At 39.2% G+C, this 13,514-nt stretch overlaps 1 protein-coding gene across 1 annotated transcript in view; it reads right to left on the bottom strand.

The window, feature by feature from the left end:
• CNTNAP2 (contactin associated protein 2) overlaps window positions 1–13,514 on the bottom strand; it is a gene marked incomplete at its 5' end in the record, with an annotated part of 1,036,243 nt that overhangs the window by 118,766 nt on the left and 903,963 nt on the right. The window lies entirely within an intron of this gene.

Raw genomic sequence — 13,514 nt, forward strand, 5'->3', positions numbered from 1 at the left:
AATTTTTCATTGTCCTATCATGCTTTTAAACCTTTGTTTTTCTCTGGTCTGCAACTCCATGCCACATCTATTATATGTTTTACTATACTAATTTTACTATATTTCATGCACATATAATTGACTATATATCGTAACTTTTGCATATCTTTGATTATTTTGGTACCCCTAGAATCAGTTTTGACTAGCTCCAGTCCTGAATTTATTTGCTTGTTGGTGAGTTGTTTAGAGCTCTGGGGTCCCCTGTATCAGTCAGTGTCTTGTATCCTCCCATGCCTGTATCCCTCTGCCCAGAATTCCATGTTCCCCGCTTTCAGGACTGCTGAACAACTTCCAGTTGTGCATTTCTCTGCACAGCACCATTATTGTTATTGGTCCTGCACTTGGGCCACAACAACCCCATGCATTGCTGCAGGCTGGGGAATGCAGCTGGAAAGCTGCTCAGGAGAAAGGGATTGGGGGTGCTGGTTGATAGATGGATGGATATGAGCCAGCAGTGCGCCTGGGTGGCCAAGGGCATCTTGGCCTGCATCAAGAATAGTGCGGCCAGTAGGAGCAGGGAAGAGATTGTCTTGCTGTACTCAGCACTGGGGAGGTTGCACCTCAAGTACTGTGTCCATCTCTGTCACTCACTTCAAAAAGGACATTGAGGCCCTGGAGCTCATCTAAAGAGGGCAACGAAAGTGGGGAAGGGTCTAGAAAACGTGTCTTATGAAGAGCCGCTGCAGGAAGTGGGGTTGTTTGGCCTGGAGAAAAGGAGGGTCAGGTGCCTGAAATGAGTTGGAGTAGGGGTCAGCCTCTTCTGCCATGTCTCAAGTAAAAGAGTGAGAGGAAACGGCATTAAGTTTTGCCAGGGGAGATTACGATTGACTCTTACAGAAGGTGTCTGGATGCGGCACTTGGGGATATGATTTAGGTGATTTAAGCAATTATGGTGGTGCTGCGTTGACAGTTGGACTAGGTGGTCTTGAAGGCCTCTTCCAACCATGATGATTCTGTGATTATGTTAGTTATCAATACCTCATTCCATGTAAAGTAACTACTTTTTACTAATATCTGTATAAAATGGGACTGTACCATAAGAAGATAAGCAAAAGTAAAATGAACTAGGCATGGTACTCCTGCCATTAAAAAAAAAAAGGTGTTTCATCTAAACAAAGTTTGAGGCAGGGCTCAAAATAGTCCAAGCCTGACAAGTCTGTGGCCTTGCATACTCCCTACAATACCCAAAGACTAACTAGAGATAGCAATAGTGTATTTCTTGGGCTACGGGTTAACAATTTATCAACAGCACAGCAGAATATCACTTGAAAAGAAGCATGGAATTTGCTACTTTATTTAAAATTAAGATGGTAGTGTCCTGATTTACTCAATCCAAACCTGAATCAAGAAAAGTAAACTAGAAGGAGTTGCTACACTTGCTGTTGCCTTAATAGCAGAAAAGTCTTTTGACAACATGCAGGAAAAATAATCCCCAAGTGAACAGATGGAGAGTGTATTAGCACTGTATAACAGCAAACTGACTTACCCCCTTTCAGGCTAAATAAAAATATAGGCTAGATTTCAATTTCCAAGCTAAAACTAGCTGTGTATCTTTCAACAAAGTAACAAATGGCTCAAAGTCCAGAACAAAACCTGCTGAGAATATCAATACATATAGAGATGAGCTCAGAGTTAACAAAACAGAAAAGTTAGCTCTGCAGTGGTTACTGTCACATTAAAGAAAATTCAGATTTTGAAGGATAAATTCTAGGTTGTAGAATTATTTTTTTTACATTGACTTTTTATACCTTGACTTTTTTTCTGCACTGACCATCTAGTCCAACTGCCTGACCACTTTAGAGCTGATCAAAAGTTAAAGCATGGCTTTAAGAACATTGTCCTTAAACACTCTCTTGAACACTGACAGGCACAGGGCATCAACCACCTCTCCAGGAAGCCAGTTCCAGGGTTTGACCGCCTTCCCAGTAAAAAAATGTCCCCATGTCAAATATGAACTTTCCCTGATGGATGCAGCTTTTAGCCATTCCCATGTGTCCTAGCACTGGTTACCAGGCAGAAGAGCTCACCACCTCCCTCTGCACTTCCCCTCCTCAGGAAGCCGTAGGAAACAGTGAGGTCACCCCTTGGCCTACTTCTCTTCAAACTACACAAACCCAGTGCCCTCAGCCACTACTCAGAGGACATTCCTGCCAGCCCCTTCTCCAGCTTTGGTGCCTTCCTCAGAACACATTCAAGAACCTTCACATCCCTCTTCAATGGCAGGATCCAAAACTTCACACGGTATTTGAGACCAACAATGCTGGATACAGCTGCCAGGGCACACACTGCTGACTCCTGTTGAAGCAGCACCCCCAGAACCCTCTCTGCCGGGCTGCTCTCCAGGCACTTCACTCCCAGTTCTGTGCCTGACGTTGCTACATGGTGCAGAATCTGGCATTTTGACTTACTAAATTTCATCCCATTAATCAAAGCCTAATGATCCATTCTCTCAGGTTTCTCTGCAAGGGCTCTTGTCCCTCAAGAGAGTCAACAGCACCTCCCAGTTTGGTTTAATCAGCAAACTTGCTGATGGTGCATTCAACTACTGCATCCAGATTGTTGATAAATATATAACCCCTTCAATTTCTATACTACACCTGAAACTCAAAGTAATTCGTAATTCCGTGAGGCTTCTCTTCTGGAAGTTCATTGCATGCACCTTCTCTGAAAGCGAGATCCTGAAAAAGTTTAACTGTTTACTCATTTGGGTGGTGACCTTCCACTGATGCCCTTGCCTCCTCCGGTTATGGGAAGGTTGTTCGGTCTTCACTTATAGACCTTTGCCACCTCTCCTTCTGCATGCCTGCCACTGCTATGACAATAGTTGACCTCATTACAGAACTTAGCATATTTTCATATGAGCCCAAGGTCTAAAGCCCCAAACTCATTTATGCATAACAAGATCCTGAGGAGAAGGTGAGTGTATTTAAAGAATTAAAAATGCAGGCAAGCCTTAAATTACTTATTTAGAAATTAAAGGGTTTCATCCCTATTTGGAATAAACTTGAGTATTCTGGTCGGCAATGAAGGACATAAAACAACTTACATTAACATTGCAGTAAGATGGATAGCAGTTTATCAGCTGCCATTATAAATTATCTGTTTTCATAAAGATTCTCAAGTGACATAACACTTACAAGACACTGATCAATGGATATAAACACAGATGCTAAAGTTTGCTTTACTCTGCCAGTCACTATATTTGCTGAGTGAGGGAAAAGTGCAATCACATTTATCAGTGAAATGTTGGAGTCAATAAAACAGATTCAGTGATGCAGAAAAGTTTCCAGCACCTGCTGTGTTTCCTGAAATCATCTTTGGAAGACCATTTTTCAAAACTCTTGTCTCCTGGTCACAATGCCTAATCACGATACATACCCTGTCACTGCTGGCATCATTACTTTCATCCATCTAAAGAGTGAGAGGTCCTGATCTGGCTTGGTTTACAACCTGGAGCTGTGTAATATGCTGATGGAGCTCTAATGATGCATGTAAACTGGTGTCCTTTCAGGGGAATTTTGTTAAACAATAAGTGACCTGTAAACATGAGCTTGATCACCACTGTGCCACAGTCAAGGCAGTATGTAGGAACCCTGCCATGATGCCCGAATGGTAAACATTAAATACAGGAGCTTGCTGCTGTCCACAAACCATGTTACTGTGAGGATCTGATTCTCTATTGTCTTGTACATTTTGGTGGGTGTTTGTAGCTGTGCAAAACAATTGTAAAGCTTTCCATTCCCACCTGGTAATGCTACATAACCACTGTATGCTCAGCATGTGTCTATGGAACATGGAAGACAAAGACACAAGGACAATAATGAAAAAAACAATGAACTTTTAAAAGAATTCAGTTCCCCTGTGGTACTAAATCTATTCCCTCTGCTGTGGAGGTGAACTGCAGGAAATTGTAGCTCTTTGCTCCCTAGATGGTTTAGTATGTGGACAATGAGATGCAGCTCTAGAGTTCTGTAGAGTCAGAGCCATTGCATTGGCCCAACACCATGTGGGCAACATGATCCAATATCCATTTCTTCTTCTGCCATTGCCATTTGCTCTTCCTGGCACGATGTTTTAAAAGAAGCATATGCTGGGTACCTTCACACAGCTCTCCCCCTCTACATTTTCTCATTTTGTCTGCTTAGAGAGACATTTCTCTTCCTATTTGTGGCTCTAAAATCACTTGTCTTTGGCTATGGATCTAGACTCAGTGTCCTGGATCTTTGGTCACCTCATGTGTGTTCTCCTAGATGAGCTCCATGTTCACAGTGGAAAATGTTCTTCAGAATTAAAATGTAAGATGCAATTTAATTTCGATATAGTACATTAAATGTTCTTCATGCCATTGATTCCAGAATTACCTGTTATTCACAGAGATCATGAAATTATTTTGTTTGATCTGCTACTACTGGATGGATTTCAGAGGCTTCTGAAGTAAAACTGAGAATATTTAACTCACAAGATACGACTAGGTCCTTCGTTGAATAATAGTCTTCTGAACTCTGATGAAACTTAGAGCTAAAACAATTTGCTTGAAGCATTAATTTAATTCAGCAGGTGCATTAAAACAAAGTTATGCTGTTCTACTGCTTATTTGTAGAACTATACTTTCAATGACTCCTTTGTTCATGTCCCAATTCCCAGTTTCAGAGAACTTAATAATTACTTCAGATATATGCCAAACCTACAGTTGAGTAAAACTATCTTCATTCTTATGGTGCCACTCCAGTTTTATGTCACTGTAACATCATTCTAAGTCCAACTTCCCATAATATATTTTTTTCGGCAAGGAGTTTTTATGGATCATTGCTACTTATGCTCAATTGCGAGCATTTGCAAAGAATTTGAATTATAGAGATGGATATCCTGTTCTGAATTCAAATAGCTAAAAGCTCAACATCCCCGTGGCCTCCCGGTCCTACACTGCTCTAGGAACTGAGAAGAACCACTGGAGTCCATGTTATGGTACCATTCCACCCCAGATGTTGGTGCTTTGGCTAGAACATCTGATCTATTGTGTGCTGTGGCCCTGGAAATGCTGCTTGATTTGCCTATGTTGATATAGACTTTCCCCCTTCTGTCTTTGAAAAAAAGTCTTTGAAAAGTAATTTTACAGTTCATTTCTATATCATCCATGGCAGAGAAACTTTTCACATGACTGCATTTGAGCATTTATTCCATTCCCTCCCTGCCTGTTCCTTATCTTTAAAATAACTCATTAAGACTATCACTATGCCCAAATATCCTCCTGTGATCTTACTATCTCAGCAGGGTTCTAAATCCAAGAATACAAAGAAAGAATACCTAAAAAATTTAAATTTAAAAATAAAAGTTTTTTAGCCTTAACATTACCACCAGAGCCACTGTTAATATTGTGATCAGAGAGTGCAGTTACCTGGGCAAAGGTGGGATCCCTGTAGAAAGGTGAATTTACTGTAGGACCTGCACCTCTCCGTCTTCTAACAGGCATTGGCTACTCACACTTCAAATTCCATACAGGTGATGCAAGCAAATATATGTAGTGTAATAGCAAAGCCAAACCACAACACTAATGAAAACTTTTTAGACTAAATAGGTTGTCATATGGAGAGAGAAGAGATCTATTGAACTCCTGTTAGTGAACTTCTCTTAGTGGTAATGGCACTGAGACCAAGAATCTTAAATCTATATATATGTTAAAATGTCTTTATTTGAATATAATGACTATTAAACCAATCAGAGTTTACAGATATATGAGAAAACTTATACCTTGCATGTCCCAATAAAAAAATACCGGCTTTACCATCCAAAAAATATCTAGCACAAATAACCCATGCTAAAGTTTTAACTTCCCTAGAGACTACCTTTCAACCTCAACTATTCTGTCAAAGTATGAACAATATTTCTGGCTTGAATAAAAATGACAAGAAAAATCAATTTAATTCAAAAATTGAAATGGAATTAATATTTTGGAGGTGAAATGGTCTGTGGAAGCAAAAAACAACTCTGCATCTACAGGAGATCTGATTCTGACCTCTTGCACATCACTTAGACATAGCTGTACTGTTCATGACGTTACACTCAATTTACACAAATCTGAGAACATTTACTCAGTGTTTACTTCCCAAATCTTTTCCATCTCAGCCAAAAGACTATGTAATGAAAGAGAAAAGGGTGTGAAAAAATGTCTCATAAAGAATCAAAGTTCTTTCTTTCTCTGCCTGCTTCCTTCCTTCCTTCCTTCCTGCTTTCCTGTCTGCCTGCCTTCCTTCCTACCTTTCTGCCTTCCTGCCTTCCTTCCTGCCTCCCTCCTTCTTTTTCTGGGCTTCCCCATCCTAAATATCTCTCTCCTAAACAGTCATCCAGAAATTTGGACTTGTAAAGAATGTTTCAGCTGGTTTACAACAACAAAAGATTGTAGATAAAAACTGCATTTTGACATTTTACCAAGCATGGCACTGAGTGGGAAAAGCATGCACATCTAAAACTAGACTTTCAGAACACAAAAGGAACTCCTTGTAGTGAAGATTTTTATCTGAAATGGAAGGTGACTTGGGGTAAAGGCACTGTGCCATAATTTACTTATTCTAAATTCAATTCCTTGGTTCTGAAATTCTTAGCATACATGACCCTGGCCAAGTTGTTTACGGCTTATGGCTCCAGAATCCAAGATCTCTGAGGTGAAGAAAATACCACTTTTCTCTCTTCCTTTATAAAGTCTTTTTGAATCTTGATCTTGTAGGACTGTCAGCATTTGCAGCAAACTGTGGTTACAGTCTTAGGCTGCAAGAGGCAGCTTTTCTTCTTGAAACAGGATACTGAACTTGGCCAGAATTTGAACACACTTCTGTGATACAAGAGTTGACAATAATTTTCCACAAATTTACTTATTTCTTTTCACATTATCCAAATGCATTGGTGTTGTATGAAGTCATTAAATGAGTGTCAAAATATTTTGAAAATAGATAACACAATGTGGCAACATTATTTATAGATAAAAATATATACATGCATAAGTATTAGATCTAACAACACTTAAAAAGCAAAGATGACAAATATTTTACTATTTATTAAAAAGCAAATTTTTTTTCACAGTGTTTTTTAACCTTGAATGACTGTAATTATCTCATGATGACCAAGATATCCATCATGTTGCATTACTTGCTATAACATTTCTTTCCAATATAAATATAAATAAATGTAATAAGGTTCTTTGATTGTTAATGATTGCTGGTGATTTTTACTCAGACTTTGCTTGAACCTCAAAAGCACTGTATCACTTGTGCTATCATGCAGCCCAAAGCAGAAGGCTCCTTACGACTCCTTTTGTAAGAAAAATAAAAAAAATCTGACATGGCAGATCTAAACTTTTTGAAAGGGAACATCACAGTCATGCTTACTATCACAGCTACTAGATCAGGCATTTGGTGTTGGGAAAGAGTTCAGGCTAAATTAAAGAATAGGAGCTGTGGTCTGTATTTGGTCTAAATAAGAAACTGCTTACAATCTGTGAAGAGTTTGGGCTGCTGACACCAGAGGTGTACTTCACTTTGATCTGCAAAGTCTTTCTTCTTCTGAAAGAGGGAAGAGCTGTACTCTGATGCTCAACTTTACAGTTTGGTTCTTCAGGAAAAGATAGTCTTTTTGCACAGCAATCTTGAGTCTCAAATGGAGAGGAAGGGCACAAATGGTCCAAAAGATACTTGTATTGATCAACTGAGATATCAAATATATATTTAAAAGGCAATCTTGGAGGAAAAATGTGCCTGCACAGAAACTGATATGAATTGGGATCTGATTTAGGGAAACCACCTAATCTCACAGGCATTTGTTGCTGCATGACAGCCTCTGTTCTTGAAGGAAATTCTCCCAAGGACAAAATGAATGTGGCTTTTGTCTAAGGAAACACTGACATGAGTCAAGAAACGCCTGGGAACAAAACCAGAGTGAACCCTGGAGATGGATGCACTCGAGCTGTGCAGGCGTACCCAGGTCACTGAAGCATGGACACCTCTCCAGGACTGAGGTGAAGGGCTAGGGAGCTGAGAGCAGAAGCTGGCCAGCACAATCTTCCCATAGCCAGCACTAAGACAGGCTCGCTGCTTTGCTCTGTGTTCTTGTCATTTACTGTATGGGCTTGGCTGGAGTTCCTTCATGTAGATAGCGCTGCACTGCACCTTGTAAACTTAACAAATGCCTGTACTAATTACCTCGACTGCAGCTTGATCCTCTAAGTAGGTCTGCTCTGGCTTGGATTCAGCCTTCATGTAAGTCACTACAACGAAAACTAATCTTAGTCCTCCCTTTTCAGACTATGAACAGGAAGCCTGTAACCAGCAGTGCATGTTTCCTGTGTAGCCATCCCTAACAGACAGAACAGCTGGTAAACTAGGCTCCTGACAGTGAATCTTTGTGATAACAACTCTCTGCTAAGTGATGGTGGGTCACCTTCTCAGCCACCTTACAATGTTTGCTTAAGAACACATGAACAGAGCACTTGGCTTCAACCACCACTAGCTCTGATTTGTGGGTACATAACCTGGTCTGCTGTTGTCTTGGGTTTATAGCTATTTGTTTCTGAATTTGTTTAGTATCCTTTGGGAGCTTGAAGTACAAATAAATACAGGTTAAAATAGGAAATTTGATTAGGAAGAACCAAATGGAACCCTGTTTTTACAATGAAGGCAAAAATGGCACCTGTGTTTATTATGCTATTTCAGTGTAAGTGAAGAGCTTATATACATATTATTATATACATATATATATCAGTATATATATACATATATATTCATATTCTATATATACATAGTATATGGTATAGTAAATATATACATATTATATATATACATATATGGCAGTATTTGTATTTCCAGGCTCTTACTGTTTTTCTCCAGAAGCTTCTATATTTTTTCAGTGACGGTGCAGACAAATAATGGAGTATCACATAAAGATAGCTATTCTCCCCCCACATTCCCTCTTCTTCCTCCTTCCTTACTTCTCAATCCCTCCCCCAAAAAACACCCCAAACAAGCAAACCAGGAAGAATAAAAAGAGTACTTATTAATGATAGATTCAAATTCAATTTTTTTCTGGGAATTTGAATGAAAGCCAGTGAAGGGTTAGCAAAAAGGAATCTCAGAGCCTGGTCACTGCTGAGCTTACCTTGTCATTTCTGATTTCATTACTGAGTTTCTAGCAGAACAGTTGAACCTGCAAAATGTTCTTTCTCTCCCAAATGCTGAGCACGGTAAGCCAGCTGCTGTGAGTGCTGAGGCAATGAGGGCTGGGGAATAGGGTGGCAGCAAAGTGGATTACTCCAGCTGCATCTACAAATGTATTAATTCTGCAGAGAGAGAGCAACAGGTCCTGCTTCAGAAAAGGGCTGATTAGCTTTTCCAAAAAAAAGGGTCATGGCTCAGTGAAAGGCTCAAATGCTCATATGGAGAAAAGAAACATCATCTTCATATGAGTAGCATAAGGACATTTCTGTCTATAAATATTTATTGAGAAAGGTACACAAATAGCAGGGATTGAAATCTTATTTTGCAGATTAAACCTGGCCTGTCAGTTTTTTTTCTGTTGTCTGTTTGTTTTTTCCTGGGTTTGTTGGGGGTTTTTGTGTGTTTTTTTATCTCTGTGTTGGATGCGTTGTTTGCTTTTATTTTTTTTAGTTGGTTGGGGTTTTTCCCCCCCATCTGATGAGTAATTACGCAATTTCTTTTGCTTACACTTATGATAGTACTGGTTATGCTTTTACTGAGAAAAATAAGACTTATTTTGCAAGTATATGTCTGCACTATGTCCATTGAGAGACACTTTGATGCTAAGGCAAGTTCTTCAGTTTCAAAGGCAGTTGATAATGCTTGCCCCATCAGAGGACAGAAGAACTTAGAAGCATCATAACCAGGTTTAGCACTATTTACAGTTTCACTGACTCCACAACAGTATTAGCAGCCTCTCCCTTCAGGGAATGGAAAGCTACAGGTTAGCAAATCAGTACTTTTCTGTTCTATTCTATTCTATTCTATTCTAATTCTTTCTTCAAATAACTGAAAGAGCTAACAACCCCTAAGTCAAAGGATAAATCTAGGAAAAAGATGATTATTTGCAAAGTTATTTGGGTTTTCTTCCCCTTTCAAAGCCATATGGTAATCAAAAATCTAGCCTTCATCTTCAGAAGCTTCTAGCTTAGCATTTTTCCTCTTCTGTTACCACTTTTAAGATTTGAAAATTAATATCAGTGGGAATTTTTTATGTCTTCACCCTCCTTGTCCCCCATCCCACCCCCCATCTCATCCACAGATCTGTGTCTCTTGGCTAGAGAAAGAATGAAACAAACTTTAATCAGATGATTATTTATCTGCAGACTACTGCAGTTTGGTAATCAAACTCATCTTACTCCTGTGTCATCACTTAAATAAAATGCTTTTCAAAAACACAGAATGATAGGAGAATTGTGTGCCAGATTTTACTTTTAAGGGAAGACGGATTCCTTCTTTACTGACATGAACCAGTATTTCATAGCATGAAGACTACTTTTAAAAATGGATAGGACATATTCTGCTACTAATTATAGATGCAAATCAGGAAATGGTCTATTGACCTTAATAGCTTTTAGTCCTTCTACAACTTGAATATGCCACTGCTCTAAAATCTCTTATGCTTATCCAACTTAATGTTATAAGAAATTTTATCTGATAGTATGACAATTGAAGAGAAAGATGGTTTGAATTAAAAGCCTGGGGAAAAACCTGCACCCACACAAAGCTTTTTAAAGCTCTGTATAGATTTTCTTCTTAAGCTTTAAAATAACTTGGCAACCATGGCTTTTCCTCCTGGATGTAAACCTAATGCCCAGTTTTTTGTATGTCTTAACTCCTGTAAGTATTTCTACTGAGCAGCTTTAGCAGACCAGCCTCTCAAAGCAAAAGATTAAACCTTTTCTCCTGTTCCCAACAGTTTTAGTCCTGAGGAAAACACAAATCAAAATGACTGAAAAGGAAACATGACGAGTCATATCTACTCATGGAGGGTAATAACCAAGTATAGAAAACTTAAGATATTGACATGCTCTGATCTGTTTGAAGGTGGCTTAAACACAGGTTTCTGCACAGAAAGGATCCAGACTTCAAACAATTGTGCTGGGCTTGCTGCCAGGAAGCCTCATAACTGAGTGCTGCTATCAGCCCTTTCAGAAAGGAAAAGCAGAAATAAAAAGACAGAAAGGAAAAGTTCTTGGCCTTCTAATAAGTTTGGCATGTTAACATGCTTGTCAGAGAGGCACCCACTCCAAATAGTGAATTTTGCCTTTATGGACAGAAGGACTCTGGCCTTAGTTCCTTGTGGGACTTAAACATAGGCCTGTCTGAAGGTAAACACTACTAATCAAGTGTGTCAGCATTTTGATAGGTTGTGCCTTCTGCAAAAAGGCTAAGGAAGAGAAACTAGTACCTTCCCTAAATGCCATTATCCATTTGAGCCTCATATAGGGCCTGTCAAATACCAAGAAGAGGGACAGAAAAAGAGAAAAGCTCAGGAACAGTTAGCCCAGAGCAATAAAAAAAATGGGCTGAACAAAAATCCAGGCAGAAAACTACAGATTTGTGAGGAGAATAATTCACATAAAACTAGTTCTAAAGCAAAAATGGTGGCCCTCGGTCTTGTTACTTTTTGTTTCTTCCCTTCTTGTTTAAAGTCTGTCTTGTTATGAAGCTTTCTCTTGTCCAAGCTTCTTCATCACATACAGTAACTCCATGTCTTGTGTGTTCATCTACCATTACATCAGTTCCCTCAGCATGGACATCCCAGGAAGTGTGAAAACAGCATTTTGATAGAAATTTGTGTCAGAAAGAGTGTTTGTATCAGAAATAGTGTGACCAGAAGGACTAAGAAAGTGATCACACCCCTGTACTCAGCACTGGTGAGGCTGCACCTCAAATCCTGTGTTCAGTTTTGGGCTCCTCACTACGGCAAAGACATTGAGGTGCTGGAATGTGTCCAGAGAAGGACAGCATAGCTGGTAGAGGGTCTAGAGCACAAGTCTGATGAGGACCAGCTGAGGGAGATGGGGATTTTTAGTCTGGAGAAAAGGAGGCTCAGGGGGACATGGTCAATCCTTTTTCTTCAGCCTCAGTGATGGTAATTTACACCCTCAAAAGCTGCCACAGTACAGAAACACTAGAAATAATTTAGCTTTTCTTGGGGTCTAAAATTAAATAAATAAAAAAAAAAAGTAAAAGAAACTTTACTTAGATATTGAATAGCAAAGTGTTGGAAACCAATGCTTTGCAATGGCATTTGTCTGGTATTTGTGCTGTCTATAGTGTTTTCTGTTACAGGCCTGAAATTTTCTGTTGCAATTTTATATAAAAGTACTTCTCTCTGCATTACCTACACTGTTGCCTCTGTGCCTATTTCTCTGATGTCTATTGCACAAAAAGTTGGAACACTGATCCACAGAGCAAGTGAGTTAACTTAGGAAAGTTAATTTAGGCCTTCACCTTATACCCTGCTACAGTCATGGCTGTGAGACCTTGAAAACCTGTTCAGAGTTTTCAGGAATGTAACCTCATCAAGTCTTTCCTTTCCATGCCATGTTCATTGCAATTTCACACTGGAAGGGATAAAGATGCACAAGTGCCACTCTAGTGACCAAAGTGATATGGAAGACACAATTTAATCCATATTTGGCTTTTCAAAAGAGTTGAAGAAACACCATTTGGCACTTCTGAGGCCAAATTTGGTATGTGCGGCCACAGCTCTGTAGCTAGTTCTCTGTAAGTGTTTGCAATAAATAATCCAATTTTAATTAACATGGGATATAATAACTCTTATTAAGTCTAAATTGAATGCATGTTAGGGACTTAAATTTGTAGTATTGCCCAATACAAACCTCCAGAAGTGGCAGCTTCAATCCCATTACTCCAAGTTTTATCACTATGTTAAAAATGACCTCCTAAATTACTCTCCTGGGTAATGTGTAATGCCATAAAAATTAAACACCAATTTATTACTTAAATAAAAGGCATCAGAGATTGTCAGGGTGTTAAACATCAGGGCTGGCTTGTTTTGCAAACCATATTTTATGGCAGACCCAGCTGGTACTCTTTAAATGGAGCTCAAATAAACAACCTTTTTTCTAAATGAAGGCAGACAAAAGCCAGGATGGGCCACAGGCTCTGAGTATAGGATTTCAAACTTATTTTCCAACATGGATCACGTGGTAGTGGAGTGACTATATCTATCACTGCCACTGGCTACTGAAAATATCATATCTTCAGTAAATAAACCCATTATTTATATATATCACCTCCTGGGACCAGAGGTTTAAGAAAACTCCCTGTCTTCAGTGTTATTGTTTTCAGTTTGCAGGCTGCTGTTCTTTATCACTGCTGCTTTGTGCCAGCTTTGCTAGCCAGATATGAGACTGATAATACCCTTTCTAAAGATTCAATTGCAACTTTCCCATTGACATAAAATGAAGCACAAGCAGGAAT

The sequence above is a fragment of the Coloeus monedula genome (assembly GCF_965178545.1).
Source record: "Coloeus monedula genome assembly, chromosome: 1".
Classification (NCBI taxonomy): domain Eukaryota; kingdom Metazoa; phylum Chordata; class Aves; order Passeriformes; family Corvidae; genus Coloeus; species Coloeus monedula.